Raw genomic sequence first — 23,002 nt, forward strand, 5'->3', positions numbered from 1 at the left:
TTTTGCCTGCCTAAAGTCTAGAGGATGCTTGCTGAAGACCAGTTCAAATTCTTGAGCCACCCGGTAAGCCCCATGTTTTTGGTGCGAAGGGGTGGAGTCAGTGCCTGTGTAGCTGCTGACACCAATCCTCCTACTGCCCTTCAGAGCCATTCTCTTCCACCTTGTCAGATGGAAGCAAGGCTTCTAGTGCCTCTATTGCATTGTTGCTGACAGTGAACAACTTAGCAAGGGTGACATACCGGGGTAACTGGATCTCTCTCTCCCCACAATTTAAGATGCGCACTGATACTCTCCCATTGCGGACATCAACTACCCCTCTGGCTGTCAGAATAGTGGGCCTACTATCAGAGTACATGGGCTCTACCAGGGCTTGGTAATCTTGACCCCTGAGGCCTATTGCTGCCCGACATCAAATTAACATTTCACTTCTGGGAGGTACTGCAATGGGGAAAGGATCACTTAAGCTGGAGTCACACATAGCGACTTACCAGCGATACCGACACCGATATCAAGGTGTCAGGATCGCTGGTAAGTCTCTATGTGATCGCTGGTGAGCTGTCACACAGACAGCTTCACCAGCGATCAGCACAGCGATGCCGAGCGCCCGGCATCACTTGCCATCGCTGTAAAAAATAGAATCAAAATAAAAAATATAGTTATTCTCACCTTCCGACGTCCCGTTCAGCCATCCTGCCTCTCTCCACGCTCCGGTCCCAGTAATCCTTTGCGAGAATGACCGCGAGACGTCACGGTCTCGCGGGAGCGCGAGGTCTCGCGGTCATTCGTGCAAAGGATCACTGGGACCGGAGCGTGGAGAGAGGATGGCTGCGCGGGACGTCGGATGGTGAGAATAACTATATTTTTTATTTTGATTCTATTTTTTACAGCTGATCGCTGGTCTCCCGCCTGTCACACGCAGTGATGCGTGCTGGCCAGCGGGAGACCAGCGACCAAAAATATGTCCAGAGGTTTCTTGCAGCGATCAGCGATACCGGCAGGGGGGCCGCTCGCTGATCGCTGTCACACACAGCGATCTCGCTGGTGAGATCGCTGTTACGTCACAAAAGTTGTGACTCAGCAGCGATCTCGCTAGCGAGATCGCTGTGTGTGACTCCCGCTTTACTCTGACACTGCCGACTTCTCCACCAGACAGCTCTACCTGTTGTCTCTGCATCAGGGCTCTGATCTCCTTTTGCAGAACCCGTTGCTGACTGGAGCTGGCGGTCTCGGCTGCCTGTTGTAACAAAACAATAACTTCTCCAAGACAATTTTCAATTACATTAGTGCCTAAAGTGATCATAGGATGGAATTCTCATTTGTCAATATCTACTATAATCAAACCTTGCGATTGCAATTCTACTCGGCCAATCTTGATGGTCACCTCTTTGTATCCCATCTGAGGCAAGGGCTGTCCATTGCTGGCAAAAATGGCAAGGTCTTTATCTGGGCTATTAGCAATGTCTCAATCTGCCCAGTACTGCTTAAAAAGAACATATGGCATCGTTGTCACCTGGGAGCCGGTGTCCAGTAAAGCGTTCATCGGAAAACCGTCAATCACGACAGGCAGGACTGGTCGTCCTCCTACGTACTTGTCTCGCCAATTTGGTGGGCCTGGTCGTCTTACTCCTGGGGGTTGGTCCTTTGCCCCAGGGATTGCTTGTTTAAATGACAGAATCTTGCTAAGTGTCCCGCCTTGTTGCAGCGGCAACAGATGGGCTGTCCATCCTCGTCGTAACGATCGCTGTCTCTCCCTCTGGTCGGTGGGATACTCTTCTGCTATCGCCACAGGAGGTCATCTGGACTGGAGGCCAGCTGGATCTTCTTCTTTGGAGTCACTTGCAGGGACTGCAGCCACACTTTTGGTTAGTTCCTTGACTTGGAGATGTAAATCTGCAGCAGAGTCATCATCTTGGGACGGCTTGTCAGTCTCAATAGAGGTCATTGGAAAGGATGCTGCCTACTGCTGGTATGTAATTGCAGGATGCTTAGAGGGCTCTGTGCTGCTAGGATTCGGTTCACAAGGCACTCGGATGGCTCTATCCTTGAAGTGTGAAAAGTCCAATTCAGGATTTTGTAGGGCCATTATGCGCAGTTGTGTCCTTTGATTGTTAGACTGGAGTCCCTCTATAAACTGCTCCGTTAGTAATCTATCTTCTTCTTGCACGCTCTCAGGGTCAAACTGCTTTACGGCCCATAGTGCCTCCTGAAGATTAAGGGCATAGTCCCATACACTGTCCTGCACTCTCTGTTTGCACCCAAAGAATCTCATTTTTATCTCTGTTGCAGTGCGGGTATCAAAAGTGTCTTTCAGTCTGGCTAAGATTTGTTTGATAGTTCCTTTATCAGTGTCCGGCCAGGACTTTACTTCCCTCTGGGCCGCACCAGTTAACTGGCCAATGAGGATACTAACTTTTTGGCTCTCTGACAGGGGGTACACTTTGAACAAACTACATAGTCTTTCCTTAAAATCGCTCAGGGTGTGCGACTCCCCTGAGTACAGTGGTAACCAGGCTGCTCCTGGTATATATGGCATTGATAGCGGCATTATGGAGGCTGCAGCTGTGACCGCCGCTGAATCTTCACCCGCGTTGGGCATTTTCTTCCTGTTTTTTTCACTTGCTCACAATAGAGCGCAGCTCCAGCTTCACTGGCACGCCCCTCTCTGCTCGCACGCACTGTGTGACGCAGTTATGGCGGTTATTTGAAAGCTCATTAAAATCTTTAGCACTCAATTTAATAAAGTCTATGGCACACAGTACCCAGCTTTGCCAGGCTCCTTTACCCAGCTTTGCCAGGCTCGCCAAATCCTGTTTGTGACGCCAGTTGGAGCGCTCAGGCGCGCAGGGCGTGGGGTACTCGATACCGGGCTCGTCAACTTCAATGGGGGACGGTGTCACGGCGGCGGTGACCCGATCCGTGGCCCTGGGGCGTCCATTAAATAATATAAATAGGGGAAGGGGAAAATTGTTTGTGATGTTGAAGTGTGGTAAAAATGAAGATAAAGTTTGTAGATGATTAAATACGTGACGCCACCTGTGGTATTCTGGTCAGAGGCGACCAGCTCTGCGGTGCTATTCCCCTGAAACTGCTGGTGTGTCGCAGCTGAGGTGAAAATAGCTCTCCACAGGTAGAGCAATAGTCCCAGAGCAAAGATGTTTGATTAATAGTTAGGATGGCTGTGAACGTTGGGGTGCAGAGAAATGAGAGGACACAGAGAGGTGCAGTTTCTTTACCTTTTACTGGCAATTGGTTGCAATCCGGAGTACTACACACAGGTGATGTCTTGAGTCCGGCTCGCCTGGAGGCATTCAGGGGATCCACCTTGCCAGGTAGGGGTTTGGGACCTTCCTTCTGCGCTTTGTGTGCGGGTCTCTGCTGTTTATAACTAAGCTGAGACCCTCTATTTGTGTTGATTTCTCTAACCTGTACGGCTGTCAGCTTGAGCCTATTCTACGGGTACCATCCTTTTCACCGTCAGCCCTGGGCTTCTTATCTGCTGCTGTGCCCTCAGTTGTTCAATGTCGCTCAGGAGTTCACAATCCCCTGTACTTCCAGATTCGGCGGCAGGACATACAGCTCCTGCTCACCCAGGACTCTGGCGTCCCTTTCTCTCTATTAACGCTTCGCTCTGGGATCTGCTATATGCAGTTTTTTAATTTCCCCAGAGCCTCTCTATCTCTACTCTTGTCCCTTTTCCTCTTCACGGATCAGCTCCCCCTCACCAGCTCTTTACAGATCAGTTCCCCATCCTGAACTGACTGGATCTTCCAGAAAGATCTTTTTACCTCACGTTTTACTCTCCTGTCATTTGCTCACAGCTGCTCTCGTTTCCATGACAACTCCCTCAGCTCACTTCTAGCTGACTCACCAACCCCATCTGCTGGCCAGAATTTATAAGGCAACTCTCTTTTCTGACCTGCAGCAGGAGTTGTGATTTAATCTGTTACCTGGCATGGGGGTCCCCCTTCCGCCTCCAAGCATGACTTCACCTCTTAGAGGGAGGCAATGTCACTGTGACAACCGGACTCTGGGGTGTCACAAATACATGTACAATTTTTATAATCTTAAGAAACATAATCAATCTCAAGTACCCCTGGTACAATTAGGTCAAGGCACAATAAGTACAGTTTAATACAGTCCTGTAGTCATAGTCCAAATGTCTTGTTTTGCCACCAGTCTGACATATCTTTCACATGTCCATTCTTCAGGGTGTGACTTTAGCTCTAATCTACAAGCTATAAACTGGCATAGATTTTTTTTGTAGGTGGTAGCTAGGCAGCCCCAACATGCACCAAATCGATTAAGATGCTATCAATAAAGAACCACCAATAACAACCATTAACAACTACTGAGAAGCAACCAGAGCTCAACCAGGAAGCACTTACCAAACACCTACACAAGGGAACTGAATAAACAGCCCTGGACTAGCTTAGAAGCCAGTCTTATATAGCCAACTCAAATCCAATTATAACAATTAGGTGATGCATACCTCCCAGTCATGTCCAGGGAGCCACTACTGGCTCACCTGAACACCAGGGTGCACAAATTTCCACCATTGGCTAACATCAGGCAAGACAGTGCCCTATGTCTGTCAGGCCACAAATGCAGTGAGGAAACTTTGCTCCAAACATTCTAAAACTATTTTTTAAAGATTTCAAAGTGTTCTTTAAACGTTTAAAGGGAATCTGTCACACCATTTTCGGCCTATGAGCTGCGGCCACCGCCATCAGGGGCTTAACTACAGCATTCTGTAATGCTGTAGATAAGCCCCCGATGTAACCTGAAAGAGAAGAAAAACAGGTCCGGCGCCTCCCAACTTCATGAGATAACGTCCCCCTTCTTACTTCTGCCGCGGTTCCTGCGCAGGCGTACTTTATCTGCCCTGTTGAGGGCAGAGAAGAGTACTGCACTGCGCGGGCTTCAGGAAAGGTCAGAGAGGTCCGGTGCCTGCGCACTGCAGCTTATAGACCAAAAATGGGGTGACACATTCCCTTTAAGAAAGCAGGTAAATTCAGGAAATTATTTTACAATAACACTGAGTTTTGTAAGTCCCTGTACTCTTCTGCTAGCACACTTGAATTTCTTTTGCTTCCAATTTTGAAACCAGGAACATCAAACTCATTGGAGTAACTGCTAAATTAACACAACTATGGCAAAAAATCCAGACACACTTCAGATTGCTTTCTAAAATGTTGTATGAGGCTGAACCTCTCTGTCTTTTCACACAAATCTCCATTCCCATCGGACTTGTTTGCATATCTCAGCCCTTGTCACAGTTTTGATTTGTGACAGAGGGGAGAAAAAAATACAAAAAAGTACAGCTTAATTCATTTTAAAGCACATGCGAAAAAAATGTGGTCCTACCAACTTGTTTCCTTATCAGTAGGCCATTGTCAATCAATTAATGAAGACAGCTGGAGTCTGTGGAGCAGGAATTAGGGGAAAAGACAATGGTCTGCCCTGAGCTATTACAATTTAATCACTTTAACTAAACAAATAAGGCAATCCTGAGCTTCTGACATGTCAAGGGAACTCCAAACAAAAAGAAAACTTCGACAAGACAAGAGAGGGTTATTACTGTAGCTTTAAGTTCCATCTTTGTGTTTCTTGTCTTTGATTCCCATTCGGACCTTGCCACTTTCTGGCACTAATTTGTCAAACTAAACAAAGAAAGATTTGTACATCCTGTAAGGTCTCAATTAGAACGGGCTTCATCTGTATTGTGCAGCATTCAATAAAAACACAATGACTATAATTACTGGAATTTGCACTAAATTACTGAAGAATTTGCAGTGAAGCCCTTCTCTCCCCGACAACTGTTAGCTGCACTCACAACTAGAAGGGTAAGAATTAAAATCTCAATTTCTACTTTTTAGAATTGACGGTGGATACCAATAAGGCTGAGTTCACACGTTGCATTTTTTTCGCGTTTCCGCGGCGGTTTTAACCACGCGATTTTGCCGCGAAAACGCAAAAAATAAGCATCCCATGCATTCCTATGGGATTCCGCAATGCTGTGCTAATGCTGCGGTTTTTACCGCGGCGGAATCGCTTCGCGGTAAAAACCGCAGCATGCTCATTAATTTGCGGAATCGCGGCGATCCCGCACCCATAGGAATGCATTGTTCCGCTTATTTCCCGCATGTGGCTGTGCACACCATGCGGAAAGTAAGCAGAACAATTGCGGATGGTACCCACTGTCCGGAGGAGAGGAGACTGTCCTCCGGGCTCTGGGTACCATATCCCTGTAAAAAATAGAATTTAAAATAAAAAATATTGCTATTCTCACCCTCCGACGTCCCGCGCAGCCTTCCCGCTTCTCTTCACGCTCCGGTCCCAGTAGTCCTTTGCGAAAATGCTCGCGATGACGTCCGTTCTCGCGGGATCGCGAAGTCTCGCGGTCATTCGCGCGACGTCATCGCGAATTACTGCGAGACGTCGCGATCCCGCGAGAACTGACGTCATCGCGGGCATTTTCGCAAAGGATTACTGGGAACGGATGCGCGGGACGTCGGAGGGTGAGAATAACACCGTTTTTTATTTTTTTTTTACATTCTATATTTTACTACTGATGCTGCATAGGCGGCCTCAGTAGTAAAAAGTTGGTCACACTCGTCAAACACTATGTTTGACGAGTGTGACCAACCTGTCAATCACTTCTCCAAGCGATGCTACTGATCGCTTGGAGAACGCTAGCATTTTGCAAGCTAATTACGCTTGCAAAATGCTAGTTTTTCCGCGGGAATTTAAAATGCGATTTTCCCGCGGAATGGAATTCCGGAATTCTCGCGGTAATTTCCGCGAGAGTTCCGGTACGTGTGCACTTAGCCTAAGGGTTAAGTAACCATAGAAGAAGGGATAAAGACTTGAACTCCACAATCAGGACATGTAAAGTGCAGCCCTGTGTTTCTAGGATTAGGTTTTTAGGTCTACACTTTGTGGTTGAGAACGCACATTTCTAGCTTCATAGTACTTCGGGCACAGCTACAGAATATGTAATTCACGCTCTTTTTTGCATCTTCAAACGAAATATAACATTATGTCAATATCAAATATGTCAATAGCAAAATAACAGTGGTTATTAACCCCTTAGTGACAGAGCCAGTTTGCAGCTTAATGACCAGGCCAATTTTTACAATTCTGACCACTGTCACTTTATGAGGTTATAACTATGGAACGCTTTAACGGATCCCGCTGATTCTCAGTTTGTTTTTTTATGACATATTGTACTTCATGTCAGTGGTAAAATTTCTTCGATATGTCTTGTGTTTAGTTATGAAAAAAATGGAAATATGGTGAAAATTTTGAAAATTTTGCAATTTGAAAACTTTAAATTTTTATGCCCTTAAATCAGAGAGATGTATCACACAAATTTCTTAATAAATAACATTTCCCACATGTCTACTTTACATCAGCACAATTTTGGAAACAAAATTTTTTTTTGTTAGGAAGTTATAAGGGTTAAAATTTGACTCGTGATTTCTCATTTTCACAACAAAATTTACAAAACCATTTTTTTTAGGGACCACATCATATTTAAAGTCATTTTGAGGGGTGTACATGACAGAAAATACCCAAAAGTGACACCATTCTAAAAACTAGACCGCTCCAGGTGCTCAAAACCACATTCAAGAAGTTTATTAACCCTTTACGTGCTTCACAGGAACTAAAGCAATGTGGAAGGAAAAAATTAACATTTAACTTTTTTTTTGTAAAAAATTTACTTCAGAACCAATTTTTTTTTACTTTCACATGTGTTAAAAGAGAAAATGAACCACAAAATTTGTTGTGCAATTTCTCCTGAATACGCTGATACCCAAAATGTGAGGGTAAACCACTTTTTCAGTGCACGGCAGAGCTCGCAAGGGAGGGAGCGCTGTTTGACTTTTTCAACGCAGAATTGGCTGGAATTGAGATCAGACGCCATATTGCACTCGGAGAGCCCCTGATGTTCCTAAACAGTGGAAACCGCCAACAAGTGAACCCATTTTGGAAACTAGACCCATTAAGGAACTTTTCTAGATGTGTGGTGAGCACTTTGAACCTTCAAGTGCTTCACAGAAGTTTATAACGTAGAGCCGTGAAAATAAAAAATCATTTTTTTCCACAAAAATGATCTTTTCGCCCCAAAATTTTTATTTTTACAAGGGTAACAGGGGAAATCATACCCTCACAGTTGTTGTGCGATTTGTCCTGAGTACGCTGATACCCCATATGTGGGGTGTGAGGTAGCGCTGTCATTCACATAGGGGATCACTCGCTTAGCCGCCACAGAACCAGATCCGGCATGGGTTTTCCATAAAACCATTATAGTCCGTGTGGTTTATTTATGCAGCATAAAACAAAGCAAGCAACATAAAGTTCAGATCAGCATAGCGTCCTTGACAGAGCTTCTCTCTGTCCTCCCTGTGGTAACACAGGTTGGCATACACAGGCTCTTCAGGCTCATAGTTATCTCACCCACGTCCGGGTTTCCTCATGGCTGTTTCTCCATGCTGCAGACATCCATTCCCTCCCGGGAATCACAAGACATGTGCAGTCATTACACACAGCAACTCCACATGCTGTTAGCCAGGAGACACATCTCCCAGCGGGACCTTTTACAACGGACCAACCAGGTCCCTGCATTCACCACATGTGACCTACCCTGGCCACCTTATATGGTCTGTAGCCACCGGGTCACATGGCTGTGACCTCATCACAGGTCCTTGAACCCTTCACACACACTTTGCAACAGCGCTCTTAAACACACCCCCTGGGTGGGTTTGTAGGTAACTGGGTCCGCCCATCTCCCCAGCTACCTGGAGACTTCTCCCGGACACATTGACACAACACGTCAGCAGTATCACTGCTGATCAACACACACATCAGTCTCCATCTCAAGGCCACCCACCTTGAGATACATATTGGTCATTCAATGACTCTGCCATTCATCCTTTCTCCTCAGGCATCCACACATCGTCCCCTAACGGACACAGTGGTCACTACACCACACACCTCCCCCTCTGTTCAAACCTGTGGGGTTGAACACACAGCATAACCCAAGGAACTCGAGACCGGGCACTCACTACACCTTGCCCCCAGGTCAAGAGAACCGTCTCCATCTGTCATATGGCCTCATTCCTACGTTAGGCCTCCCCCGCCCCCAGCGGTCTGAATATCGGCCCTGATCTTTGGCCCTCCAGTCACAGCCTGTCTGCGTCATCAGACACTGTTTAGTCACCATATTCCTCTCCCTGTTTGTTCCGTTCCCCGACCAGCTCCCCCGGTCAGTACGGTCATAAGTCTTAGTTACGCCTACTGTCTGGCCTGAGTCTGATTCATTCAGCTTCTCACAGTAACTACGGTCTCTCAACGTCATCCTGTCAGTCGAACTACCACTTGCTGACATTCTTCGGCCATCTGCCATGTCACTTCTTGGAGGAACCGTTCGGGTCCTTACATCTTGGGTTGAAGGCGGCCGCCACCTGGTAATCCGTACCTCTTTATTGATTCGCCGACGGTCCCACCTCAACTGTTCAATCTCTTGCAGGTACCCCACTCGATACTCCACGAGCATCCGAAAGTCTCTCAGGCTCTCCATGGAGCCAACCACCATTATGGGAATCCTACCCACTTCACTGTATACCTGGTCTTCATCCTCAGGAGGGATCCTCACCCTCACCACAACGGAGATATTGACAAGGTCTTGCATTACCTTCCCAAGTCTTCCAACGATTCTCCCAATCAGAGCTTTGGGTACCGGAACCACAACTTTCCGCAAACCCAGCCGATCCATAGCCTCCTTCGCTAAATCTAGGTGTCGAGCAGCTTTCATATTACTCCGCCTGACCAGCTGTTTGGCGTGGAGACATTGTAAATGCATCTCTTTCAGGACAGCTACCCGGTTTGCTGTATTTTCCCTGGCTGATATTATCACCAATTCCCGAGTCTCAGGTGCTCAGTGCACCTTACACGCCTTGACCGCCACTTTGAGAGCCTCATGTACACTTTCCTCTGCACAGGCTTCTTGCATGTGTTCGGGTACCTTGATTACAGATTTGAAGGTTGTGGTCTTGCTCTCTTCCTGGACAGAAGACTCTGGCTTTACCACAGACACTTCCCTCACTACAGTTGACCCGATCGGGTGACTTCTTCAGTCCTTAGCTCACAAACTTCACAAGACTTTACCTCTTCATGACCCTTTTCCAGGATTGGTACTGGCAGTTCTGTCTTGTCACTCGCGGTCACCCATGGTAAGTCTTCATCCAACTTCCTCTCCTGCCGAAGATCTCTTACAGTTTCTTTGAGTTCTTCCATCTCTTCCCTAAGGGTCTTGTTTACACTTTGCCAGGTGGACAAGTGACCTCTGAGCTCCAAGACTTCTTTCTCGAGCTCCTCGACCCTGTGCTCGGCCGTTTGTCTCAAGACTTTCTCTTTTAACATGTTCTTCTACCTCGTCTCTGAGGGCCTTATTCAGTCCTTGCCACGTTACCATGTAACCTTTGTGCTCAGAGACTTCTTTTTCTAGCACCTCTAGTCTGTGCTCCCTGTCTCTCTCAGAGCCACAGTCACCCCCAGAGTCTGAGTCACCCCGACCTGCCGAGCAATCTCTCCAGTTACCCATTAACCGTGCGAATACTCCAGCCATCTTATCGACCAGGTCAACATCAGTCCTGTCACGAGATATCAGGTCCATCCGTTGGGCCGACGTACTCCTTTTCCCGGTCACTTCTACCTCTGACCTCTCCACGTCAGGAGCCGTCACCGTCTTAGTATCGGTTAGCCCAACCGTAGGAAAGTCTCCACCCTCCAGGGATATGTCATCAAACCTGACAAAATCCCGGCCCCACTCCAAGGCATATACTAAGTCTGGTGGTATACTGCCACCTTGGCACTCAATGTCTCTGATCCCCTCAAACATTACTCTGTCTACCGCACAGTTCACCGTGACCCCATGTTTACAGCCAACCTGGACCATTTTCTCGGTCAGACAGAAAGTGAGAGGAGTTCCTACCAGAATCACCTGACTCTTTGAGTCCAACCATCCCGAGATTCCATCCCGGTGCAGCATCATAGTACACACTTGCGGCCAGTCATCATTCGGAAAGAATATCCCACTTTCTGGAAACAACATACAGGAACACTGCGATTCCTCTTTTGCCACACCGGCCCCTTTCTGGACCACCACCCCAATTTGGGTCCCCGCCCACCTCTGGGACTCCACCCCCATTTGAGCTACCGCCTTGATTTGCGACTCCACCCCTTTTGGGCTACCACCCCGATTTGGGCCACCGCCCCCTTTTGGGATTTCCTCATGTCCGCTATAACGGTCTTCTCAGACCACAGTTCACACCACACAGTTTATGTCTCTTACGATACCACACAAGTCCTTGTTGGCACCACCACAGCTCCTGCTGTCACCGATCTTCAACACCACCAGCTGCTGTTCACACACAGCTGCTGGTGTCACCTTTGTAACCCCGCCGAGTTACCGAAAGCCGCTTGTCCCCTTCGTAACCCCACTGAGTTACAGGAAGCCGCTTGTCCCCTTCGTAACCCCGAGTTACAGGAAGCCGCTTGTCACCTTCTTGACTCCCACTGAGCCACCACAAGCTGAGTGGAGAAAAGAAAAAATAACACACCACACAAAACTCACGTGTCCTGTATGTGTGCTATTCAGGATGTTCCGTCTCCACCTGAGACCGTCCAACACACAGGGCGCACCAGGTGCAATTCAGGGAGCGACGCTCCTCCCAAAGTCTCCCCACACACCGGCCTCACCAGGTCCAGAGGCTCGGCGGGTGCTCTTCAGGACATCCGTCTCTGCCTGAGACTGCCCAACACTCGCGCCTCACCAGGTCCAAGGTCATACCACGTGCTCCCGGGACCTGATTCTTTCTCCTAGAACCTCCCAACACTGACCCTCCAGGACCTTTCCTCACTGAAGCCTCCAGGTACACAGTCTTACTCACTGACCCAGGTCAGTACCACACGAACACCTGTCCGTTACCTGTGTCGGCCACACAGGTCCTCGGGTACCTCTTCTCCGCAGAGGCACCCTAGCAATCACCAGTCTCTTTCTCCTGGGGAAGCGGCCGCACTGGGCTCACCGATCCGGACAGTGCCTTACTCACTAGGCCGCCCCACGGTTCCAGAACCACAGCCGGGCAGTGGCTTCCCCAAATGCAGGCTGTCACAGGCTCTGCTCACACACGTGGCCGGTCAGCATATTACACAGCTTTCTCACCCATCAGCCCTCCTGGCTCAGCGTTGCCCTTAGCAACCAAATTTTGCAGTCCTCTTCCGTTGCTCCCAGCAAAAAGGCTACAATATTGCCCTTTGGAATCTCCACCAATTGTGAGGTAGCTGTTAGGAGTCAGGTTCCTGCGTCTGCTCTGCAGGAATCCAGACCCTTACATTCTGCGGTCTCTTGCTCTTTATCTACCGCAGAGGAGATTGCCTTGCAGCAAATCTCTCCACGGGCTAAGTCCCTCTGTCCTCCTACTGAGCATGCTCATGAGACGGCTTCCCATTGGACATCGGGAGTCATGTGCTCAGGTCCTGCTCCAGATCTCATTGGTCCATCTTGGAGATCTGGAAGCTTCCGGAAGGTCCCGGCTGCTATAAAAAGCACGCATGGCCGTTCCGCCATGCGCTAGTATAGACTATACTGCTATGTGTGAATGGTGACGGATGTATGATTCTGGTGACTGACTTATTATGAAACCCCTTCCCTCTGATATTACGCATGTGGTTAGGGAATTAGTTCAGTAGTCTGCGCCAGTCTGTGGCAAGCCTTAGGCCACTGGGCACACCGCACCTCTGCGCTAGCATCCGACATAGCGCCTGCTTTGTAGCTGTGTCGTCCAGCGGCATTGTCCTGCACCGCGCTGCAGTTGCAGCCCTTCTTGGCGTTCGCAGTAGCGACGCTGCACACACGGTAGGTCTAGACGGACGCAGCCCCTCTGTCTTAGTTCCTGCTCCTGTGACCTTATACCATGTGTGCATTTACCTGAGGCCTGTGACCCTAACAGGCTCAGCTTTTTTGTATGTTTTAGCTGCGGCACCTCTGTGTGTGAACAGAGCCCGCTCTGCGCACTTCGGGTGAAGTTGAACCCGTGCGCATTATATCGCCATATTGCTCATCTGCAATTACTCAGCAGCGGTTGAAACACCTACTGCACGGTGGACCCCGAGCGGCGAACGCACTTTATTATTATTTATATTTAGTGTGTTCTGCCGTTCCTAACAGCAGCGCTGTCATACACATAGGGGATCACTCGCTTAGCTGCCACAGAACCAGATCCGGCACGGGTTTTCCATAAAACCATTATAGTCCGTGCGGTTTATTTGTGCAGCATAAACCAAAGCAAGCAACATAAAGTTCAGATCAGCATAGCGTCCTTGACAGAGCTTCTCTCTGTCCTCCCTGTGGTCACACAGGTTGGCATACACAGGCTCTTCAGCCTCATAGTTATCTCACCCAGGTCCGGGTTTCCTCATGGCTCTTTCTCCATGCTGCAGACATCCATTCCCTCCCGGGAATCACCAGGCACATGCAGCCATTACACACAGCCACTCCACATGCTGTTAGCCAGGAGACACATCTCCCAGCGGGACCTTTTACAACGGACCAACCAGGTCCCTGCATTCACCACATGTGACCTACCCTGGCCACCTTATATGGTCTGTAGCCACACCCACTGGGTCACATGGCTATGACCTCATCACAGGTCCTTGAACCCTTCACACACACTTTGCAACAGCGTTCTTAAACACACCCCCTGGGTGGGTTTGTAGGTAACTGGGTCCGCCCATCTCCCAAGCTACCTGGAGACTTCTTCTGGACACATTGACACAACAAGTCAGCAGTATCACTGCTGATCAACACACACATCAGTCTCCATCTCAATGCCACCCACCTTGAGATACATAATGGTCATTCATGACTCTGCCATTCATCCTCTTTCCTCGGACATCCACACAGCGCCCCCTAGCAGCACACAGTGGTCACTACACCACAGGGGGTAAACAACTGTTTGGGCGCACAGCAGAGCTCAGAAGGGAAGGAGTACCATTTGACTTTTTTAATGCAGAATTGGCTGGAATTGAGATTGGACGCCATGTCGCTTTTGGAGAGCCCCTGGTGTGTCTAAACAGTGAAAAACCCCCACAAGTGACACTATTTTGGAAACTAGACCCCTTAAGGAACTTATCTAGATGTGTGGTGAGCACTTTGAACCCCCAAGTGCTTCACAGAAGATTATAACGCAGAGCAGTGAAAATAAAATAATCACTTTTTTCCTCAAAAATGATAATTTAGCCCGCTATGTTTTATTTTCTCAAGGGTAACAGGAGAAATTGGACCACAAAAGTTGTTGTTTAAGTTGTACTGAGTACGATGATACCCATGTGTGGGGGGAACCACTGTTTGGGTGCATGGAAGAGCTCGGAAGGGAAGGAGCGCCATTTTGGAATGCAGACTTTGATGGAATGGTCTGCGGGCGTCATGTTGCATTTGCAGAGCCACTGATGTGCCTAAACAGTATAAAGCCCCCACAAGTGCCCCATCTTGGAAACTAGACCCCCGAAGGAGCTTATCTAGATATGTGGTGAGCACTTTGAGCCCCCAAGTGCTTCACAGAAGTTTATAATCGCAGAGCCGTGAAAATAAATAATCATTTTTTTCCTCAAAAATTATTTTTTATCCCGCTCTTTTTTATTTTCCATTGGGTAACAGGAGAAATTGAACCACAGAATTTGTTGTGCAATTTGTCCTGAGTACGCTGATACCCCATCTGTGGGGGGGAACCACTGTTTAGGCGCATGGGAGAGCTCGGAAGAGTAAGAGCGCCATTTTGGAATTCATGCTTTGATGGAATGGTTTGCGGGCGTCATGTTGCGTTTGCAGAACCCCTGATGTGCCTAAACAGTACAAACCCCCCACAAGTGACCCCATTTTGGAAACTAGACCCCCCAAGGAGCTTATCTAGATGTATGGTGAGCACTTTGAACCCCCAAGTGCTTCACAGAAGTTTATAACGCAGAGCGGTGAAAATAAAAAAGTATTTTTGTTTTCCACAAAAGTTATTTTTTTAGCTCCCAATTTTTTTATTTTCCCAAGGGTAACAGCAGAAATTAGACCCCCAAAGTTGGTAAATAGTGGAAACCCCTCAATTTTTGCTCCTATCCTAATCCCAACACACCCCTAACCCTAATCCCAACCCTAATCCCTAATTCGCCCTGACCCTAGTTCTAACCCTAACCCTAATTCCAACCCTAACCCTAATTCCAACCCTAGCCCTAATTCCAACCCTAACCCTAATTCTAGCCCAAACCCTAGCCCTAACCCTAATTCCAATCCTGACCCTAATTTCAACCCTAACCCTAATTCCAACCCTAACCCTAGCCCTAACCCTAGCCCTAACCCTAATGGAAAAGTGAAAAAAAATATTTTCTTTATTTCATTATGTTTGCCTAACTAAGGGGGTGATAAATGGGGAGTTATTTACTATTTTTTTTATTTTGATCACTATGATAGTTTATCATAGTGATCAAAATGAATGAATGGAATCTGCCAGCCGGCAGATTTGCGGCGAGCGCACTGCGCATGCGCCCGCCATTTTCTTCTGGATCCAAGATGGTGGCGCCCATTGGAGGACACCGGCGGGACAGAGGACCACTGGGATGGAATCCAGGACCACCGGGAGGTACAGGGGGGATCGGGGACCCTTTTTTCTCTCTCCTCTGATGTGCGATCACATCAAAGGAAAGAGAAATTAAATGCAAAATCGCTGCTTTTTTTTTGCAATCGCCGTTATAGGGTTAATAACGGCGATCGCAAAAGTGGGGTTGGTAAAAACCGACCCAATTCATGTTCTCTGGGGTCTCAGCTACCCCCGGCAGACGAGACCCCGGAAAAAATCTGACAACGGGGGGCGCTATTTACTTACGCCACAGCGCCGTGAATTAACGGCGCTGTGGTTTAAGTACCCTTAATTACCGCCGTTAAAAGGCGTATCAGCGGTCGTTAAGGGGGTTAAAGAAAAATATACAGCTCTGGCAAAAATTAAGAGACCATCACATCAAAACCCTGTCATGGGCAGCCCATTCTCCAGACCTGAACCCCATTGAAAATCTCTGGAATTTAGCCAAGAGGATGATGGATAGTCACAAGCCATCAAAGAAGAACTGCTTAAATTTTTGCACCAGAAGCAGTGTGAAAGACTGGTTGCAAGCATGCCAAGATGCATGAAAGCTGTTTTTAAAAATTATGGTTATTACACAAAATATTGATTTCTGAACTCTTCCTGAGTTAAAACATTAGTACTGTTGTTTCTAAATGATTATGAACTTATTTTCTTTGCATTATTAGAGGTATGAAAGCACTAGGTTTTTTTTTAAAATTTTGACCATTTCTCCTTTTCAGAAAAAAACTAATTTTTTTGCTTGGAAATTCGGAGTCATGTTGTCAGAGGTTTGTAGACTAATAGAACAATTTACAATTTACTCAAAAATATACCTATGATTGTATGACTATATCATTATATGTTTAACCCCTTAAGCCCCAAGGGTGGTTTGCACGTTAATGACCAGGCCAATTTTTATAATTCTGACCACTGTCCCTTTATGAGGTAATAACTCTGAAACGCTTCCATGGATCCCGGTGATTCTGACAATGTTTTCTCGTGACATATTGTACTTCATGTTAGTGGTAAAATTTCATTCAAATAACTTGCGTTTATTTGTGAAAAAAATGTAAATTTGGCAAAAATTTAGAAAATTTTGCAATTTTCCAACTTTGAATTTTTATGCCCTTAAATCACAGAGATACGACACACAAAAAACTTGATAAGTAACATTTCCCACATGTTTACTTTACATCAGCACAATTTTGGAACCAAAATTTTTTTTGTTAGGAAGTTATAAGGGTTAAAATTTGACCAGCGATTTCTCATTTTTGCAACACCATTTTATTTTTACGGACCACATCACATTTGAAGCCACTTTGAGGGGTCTATATGATAGAAAATACCCAAAAGTGACACCATTCTAAAAACTGCACCCCTTAAGGTGCTCAAAACCACATTCAAGAAGTTTATTAACCCTTTAGGTGTGTCACAGGAATTTTTTGAATATTTAAAAAAAAATGAACATTTAACTTTTTTTCACTAAAAAAATACTTCAGGTTCAATTTTTTTTATTTTACCAAGAGTAACAGGAGAAATTGGACTGCAAAAGTTATTGTGCAATTTGTCCTGAGTACGCTGATACCTGATATGTGGGGGGAACCACTGTTTCGGCGCATGGCAGACCTCAGCAGGGAAGGAGCGCCATTTGACTTTTTCAGTGCAAAATTGGCTGGAATTCAGATCGGACGCCATGTCGCGTTTGGAGAGCCCCTGATGTACCTAAACAGTGGAAACCCCCCCAAGTGACCCCATTTTGGAAACTAGACCCCCCAAGGAACTTATCTAGATATGTGGTGAGAACTTTGAACCCACAAGGGCTTCACAGAAGTTTATAACGTACAGCGGTACAATTAAAAAATCATATTTTTTCCACAAAAATGATCTTTTCACCCCCAATTTTTATTTTTCCAAGGGTAACAGGACCCTAAAAGTTATTGTGCAATTTGTCCTGAGTACGCTGATACCCCATATGTGGGTGTAAATGACTATTTGGGTGCATGGCAGAGCTCAGAAGGGAAGCAGCGCCATTTGACGTTTTTGGCTGGAATTGAGATCGGACACCATGTCGCGTTTGGAAAGCCCCTGATGTACCAAAACAGTAGAAACCCCCCCCACAAATGACACCATTTTGGAAACTAGACCCCCCAAGAAACTTATCTAGATGTGTGGTGAGCACTTTCAACCCCACAGTGCTTCACAGAAATTTATAACGACCGGGCGTGAAAATAAAAATATCGTATTTTTTCCACAAACATGATCAATTAGTCTCCAATTTTTTTATTTTCCCAAGGGTAACAGTAGAAATTGGACCCCAAAAGTTGTTGTCCAATTTGTCCTGAGTACGCTGATACCTCATATGTGGGAGAAAACTACTGTATGGGCACACGTCGGGGCTCGGAAGGGAAGTAGTAACGTTTTGGAATGCAAAATTTGATGGATTGGTCTGCGGGTGTCATGTGCGTTTTGAGAGCTCCTGATGTACCTAAACTATTGAAACGCCCCACAAGTGACCCCATTTTGGAAACTAGACCCCCCACGGAACTTATCTAGATGTGTGGTGAGCACTTTGAACACCCAAGTGCTTCACAGAAGTTTATAACGCCTGGGCGTGAAAATAAAAGAATAATTTTTTCCACAAAAATGATATTTTTGCCCCCAATTTTTTATTTTCCTAAGGGTAACAGGAGAAATTGGACCCCAAAAGTTGTTTTGCAATTTGTCCTGAGTATGCTGATACCCTATATGTGGGGGTAAAACACTGTTTGGGCGCATGGCAGAGCTTGGAAGGGAAGGAGCACCATTTGACTTTTTCAACGCAGAATTGGCTGGAATTGAGATCAGATGCCATGTTGCATTTGGAGAGCACCTGATGTGCCCAAACAGTGGAAACCCCCAATTATAACTCCAACCCTAACCCCAACACACCCCTAACCCTATAAAAAAACGGATTAAAAACATATGTAACATGCACAAGTGTGAACAAGTCGGTAAGACAATGCTCACACCACCCAATGGCTGAGACACAACAAGAAAACACAAAATAACAAATTTGAAAAAATACTCTGCAGTAAAAACATGACAGTAATCAGCAAGTGCTGTATAACAAATACAGGGTATTTAGTCGATATGTTTTTTGCAAAAAATATATACCAAGCTGCTTCACCACGTCACGGTAACCCTTCACGAAGCAGTCCCTATCTAATGTATTTAAAACCTGAACATCTGAACAGTGTCTAAAATGAACAGGATTCGGACAGGTGCTTCTTAGTATGGGCCTGTGGTGCAGGACAGCTCATTTATGTCCACCCCTCTCCTGTGTAACATGCACATAAATGAGCTGTCCTGCACCACAGGCCCATACTAAGAAGCGCCTGACCGAATCCTGTTCATTTTAGACACTGTTCAGATGTTCAGGTTTTAAATACATTAGATAGGGACTGCTTCGTGAAGGGTTACCATGACGTGGTGAAGCAGCTTGGTATATATTATTTGCAAAAAACATGTCGACTAAATACCCTGTATTTGTTATACAGCACTTGCTGATTACTGTCATGTTTTTACTGCAGAGTATTTTTTCAAATTTGTTATTTTGTGTTTTCTTGTTGTGTCTCAGCCATTGGGTGGTGTGAGCATTGTCTTACCAACTTGTTCACACTTGTGCATGTTACATATGTTTTTAATCCGTTTTTTCCATGCTCAGCATGGTTTGGGAGACCCCACCCCTCTCCTGTGTAACATGCACATAAATGAGCTGTCCTGCACCACAGGACCATACTAAGAAGCGCCTGTCCGAATCCTGTTCATTTTAGACACTGTTCAGATGTTCAGGTTTTATATACATTAGATAGGGACTGCTTGGTGAAGCAGCTTGGTATATATTTTTTGCAAAAAACATATCGACTAAATACCCTGTATTTGTTATACAGCACTTGCTGATTACTGTCATGTTTTTACTGCAGAGTATTTTTTCAAATTTGTTATTTTGTGTTTTCTTGTTGTGTCACACCCCTAACCCTAATCTGAGCCCTAACCCTAATCTGAGCCCTAACCCTAACCCTAATGGGAAAATGGAAATAAATACATTTTCTTTTAGTTTTATTATTTTTCCCTAACTAAGGGGGTGATAACAGGGGGTTTGATTTACTATTTATGGCAGTTTTTATGTTTGGCGGCTGTCGCACGCTAAAAGACGCTTTTTATTGTAAAAATAGTTTTTGCATCACCACATATTGAGAGCTATAATTTTTCCGTATTTTGACTCACCGAGTCATGTGAGGTCTTATTTTTTGCGGGACGAGTTGATGTTTTTATTGGTACTATTTTCGGGCACGTGACATTTATTGATCGCTTTTTATTCCAATTTTTGGGATGCAGAATGAACAAAAACCAGCGTTTCATGAATTTCTTTTGTGGGGGTGCGTTTACACCGTTCCGCTTGCGGTAAAATTGATAAAACGGTTTTATTCTTTGGGTCGGTACGGTTACAGCGATACCTCATTTAGGTCGTTTTTTTATGTTTTGTCGGTTTTTTGCAATGAAAACAATTTTATATAAAAAATTATTATTTTTGCATCGCTTTATTCTGCGAGCTATAACTTTTTTATTTCTATGCGGATGATGCTGTATCGCAGCTCGTTTTTTGCGGGACAAGATGATGTTTTCAGCGGTACCATGGATATTTATAGGCTTCTTTTTGATCGCGCGTTATTGCACTTTTTGTTCGATGGTATGATAATAAATCATTATTTTTTGCTTCGTTTTTTATTTTTATTTTTTAAGGGGTTGGCTAAAGCGGTTAACTAATGGGACAGTTCTATAGGGCGAGTCACTACGGACGCGGCGATACCAAATATGTGTACTTTTATTGTTTGTTTGTTTTTTTTTAATTATTTTCAAAAAATGAATTTATTGGGGAATATTTTTTTTTACTAATTTATTTAGCGATTTTTTTACAATTATTTTTACACTTTTTTTTTTTTTTAACTTTATTACATAGTCCCAGGTGGGACATCACTGTCCTGTGACAGATCGCTGATCTGTCACATCACAGATCACTGTGACAGATCAGCAATCTGTCACAGGCAGTTCTGCAGACTTCCTCATGCCTGCGCTTTGCAGGCAGTGAGGAAGTCAGCTCCCTACAGGCCCCAGACGGCCCCCGTCGCCATCTTGGATCCGGGGGCCTGTAGGGAAGGAGTCCCCCGCAGCAGTGCTGCACATTGCGCTGCCGTGGGGGGCTCAGGGAAGCACGGAGGGAGCCCCCTCCCTGCCGATGCTTCCCTTTAACCCCCGGTACACCGCAATCGTGTTTGATCGCGGTGTACAAGGGGTTAACGTGTCAGGGCGGTCCGTGACCACCCCTGACACATAGTGCCGGGTGTCAGCTGTGATAATCAGCTGACACCCGGCCGCGATCAGTGCAATCAGTCAGTGCCGGGACACGGTTACAGCTGTCACTCACTGTAAACTAAGCGCTGACTGAAGCCACGCCTCTGTGAATGAAAGACTGAGGCTGCCTGGAAGAATAAAATTAATTTCCTCCTGGCACCCGGGCTTCCAATGAGAGGCAGCATGGTGGCAGAAGGCTATTTACCGGCAGATTAACTCCATATCTGCAGGTTAATAAATTTGTTTGTTAGTGCTAGGTATGTACTAATCCGTGCAACATATATATGTGTGTACACATATATATGTTTGGTTATGTATTTGTATATATGGTGTACGTCTCTAATAATCTCTTCTCTTTGTTTATTTCTTTCAGATCTGATTGTGAAAATAAGGTATCCACTTTTCGGTGCTATTACTTGGTGGTTCTTTTCTTTCATTCTCTATCATATATTACCATTAACAATAAAGCATAAATATATAATTTTCATTTACATACTAAAATTGAGATGATGCGTATATATACATGTATATGTATCTTCTGTTTCTTTTACATTTGTATTGCTTTCAAATGGCACCATATTAAAATAATCGTCAGTAATAATACATGGATACTGATATTCACTATTTATATATTAATAAGCAGTCACAATCTTCTTTTCATTTTTATTAGCGTCATATTGATTACTTTATTTCCGGTTTTCGGCATGTGTTATGCCCCATTTCCGTCCTATTTTACTTCTACATATGCCCCACTTCCTGCAGCGCCTGCACTGTTGTGACTATTACTTCATCTCGGGATATATGTATCGCCTGTGCCCCACTTCCGTCCTGATTGAAGTAGGACGTATGCGTAGATACATTTCTGGGCGCACACATATCCTGTTTCCTCAGGTGAATTGTTTTAACTCATTATACACCATATAAATTGTTCCTAGTCTGGCGTTCTAACACACATTACCCTCACAGACGGCGGCACAGGTCCCCATTATAACGCTAATCAGGTTTGTTGTCTTATACATTCTTATCACCTTTTTCCTTTTTTTATTACACTTATCCAATTCTTTTATTTTCTTCTTTTCTTCCTTAGAATTCTGAGACTCCATTATATCTCACACAGGTATTTTTTATTTATTGGCTATATCCTGTTATACTTACCCTATGCACGATTCTTTATGGTACCGCATGGCCACATCAGGCTCTCTATTATTTTATGGTTTATAAATTATTATATGTTCCCCTTCTTTTCTCCACAGTACATGTACAATTATGTACTGGGATTCTTCTCTGATGATGGACTCATGACCTCAATTTGTGGTTTTTCACCTATTATGGACTTGTCTGTTTTCTTTTGTATTTAAATATGATAATCGTCATTTTGTTATATATGAGGTCAGTCAATATCCTGTTATTATTGAGGATAATTCATTTTTGAAAAAGATTTGTAATCTTGAGCTCTGTTATGTTTTATTTAGATAAATATCCTTGAGAAAGGCCGATTTGGCCGAAACGTTGGTTTCTGTGTGACTGACACCTAATGAATAAAATTGCATCATTTGAAAATCCATTTTTTGCCTCAGGTTTACTATTATATTATTGCAGGTTAATAAAGATTTTTCACATGACCGGCTTCCTTTAAACATATAGAGCTGCGATCATACAGCCAGTGCTTGCTAACTGCCACCCGTGGATCAAGCACCATGTATCAGCTTCCTTTTAATGTTCTCAGCATATGGCAATACTAATGATTTTTTAAAAGATTTAAAAAACAAAATAGTATTAAAACCTAAAAAAAGTAATTTGGTACTGGTATGATTTCTTCCCATTCTTTCGCCATAAAAAAAAAGTTTTCATAATATCTACTCCAAAATTGAGGAATGAGGTGCTAGAAAAAGTCAAGACACACCAAATACAAGCCCTAGTACAGCTTCAATCGTTTTGTT

At 45.1% G+C, this 23,002-nt stretch overlaps 1 protein-coding gene and 1 long non-coding RNA gene across 4 annotated transcripts in view; one reads left to right on the top strand and one right to left on the bottom strand.

Moving 5' to 3' along the window:
* Positions 1-23,002, bottom strand: part of PLEKHM3 (pleckstrin homology domain containing M3) — a 1,535,517-nt gene that overhangs the window by 1,107,128 nt on the left and 405,387 nt on the right. The gene's annotated exons all lie outside the window — the stretch shown is intronic.
* On the top strand, positions 21,434-22,376 carry LOC141055605 (uncharacterized). Its single transcript, XR_012221501.1, has 3 exons — positions 21,434-21,454; positions 22,150-22,179; positions 22,316-22,376. It is a non-coding gene; the product is annotated as an uncharacterized lncRNA (long non-coding RNA).

Source organism: Dendrobates tinctorius, unplaced genomic scaffold, assembly GCF_039654945.1.
Source record: "Dendrobates tinctorius isolate UK_male_01 unplaced genomic scaffold, ASM3965494v1 ptg000188l, whole genome shotgun sequence".
Lineage (NCBI taxonomy): Eukaryota > Metazoa > Chordata > Amphibia > Anura > Dendrobatidae > Dendrobates > Dendrobates tinctorius.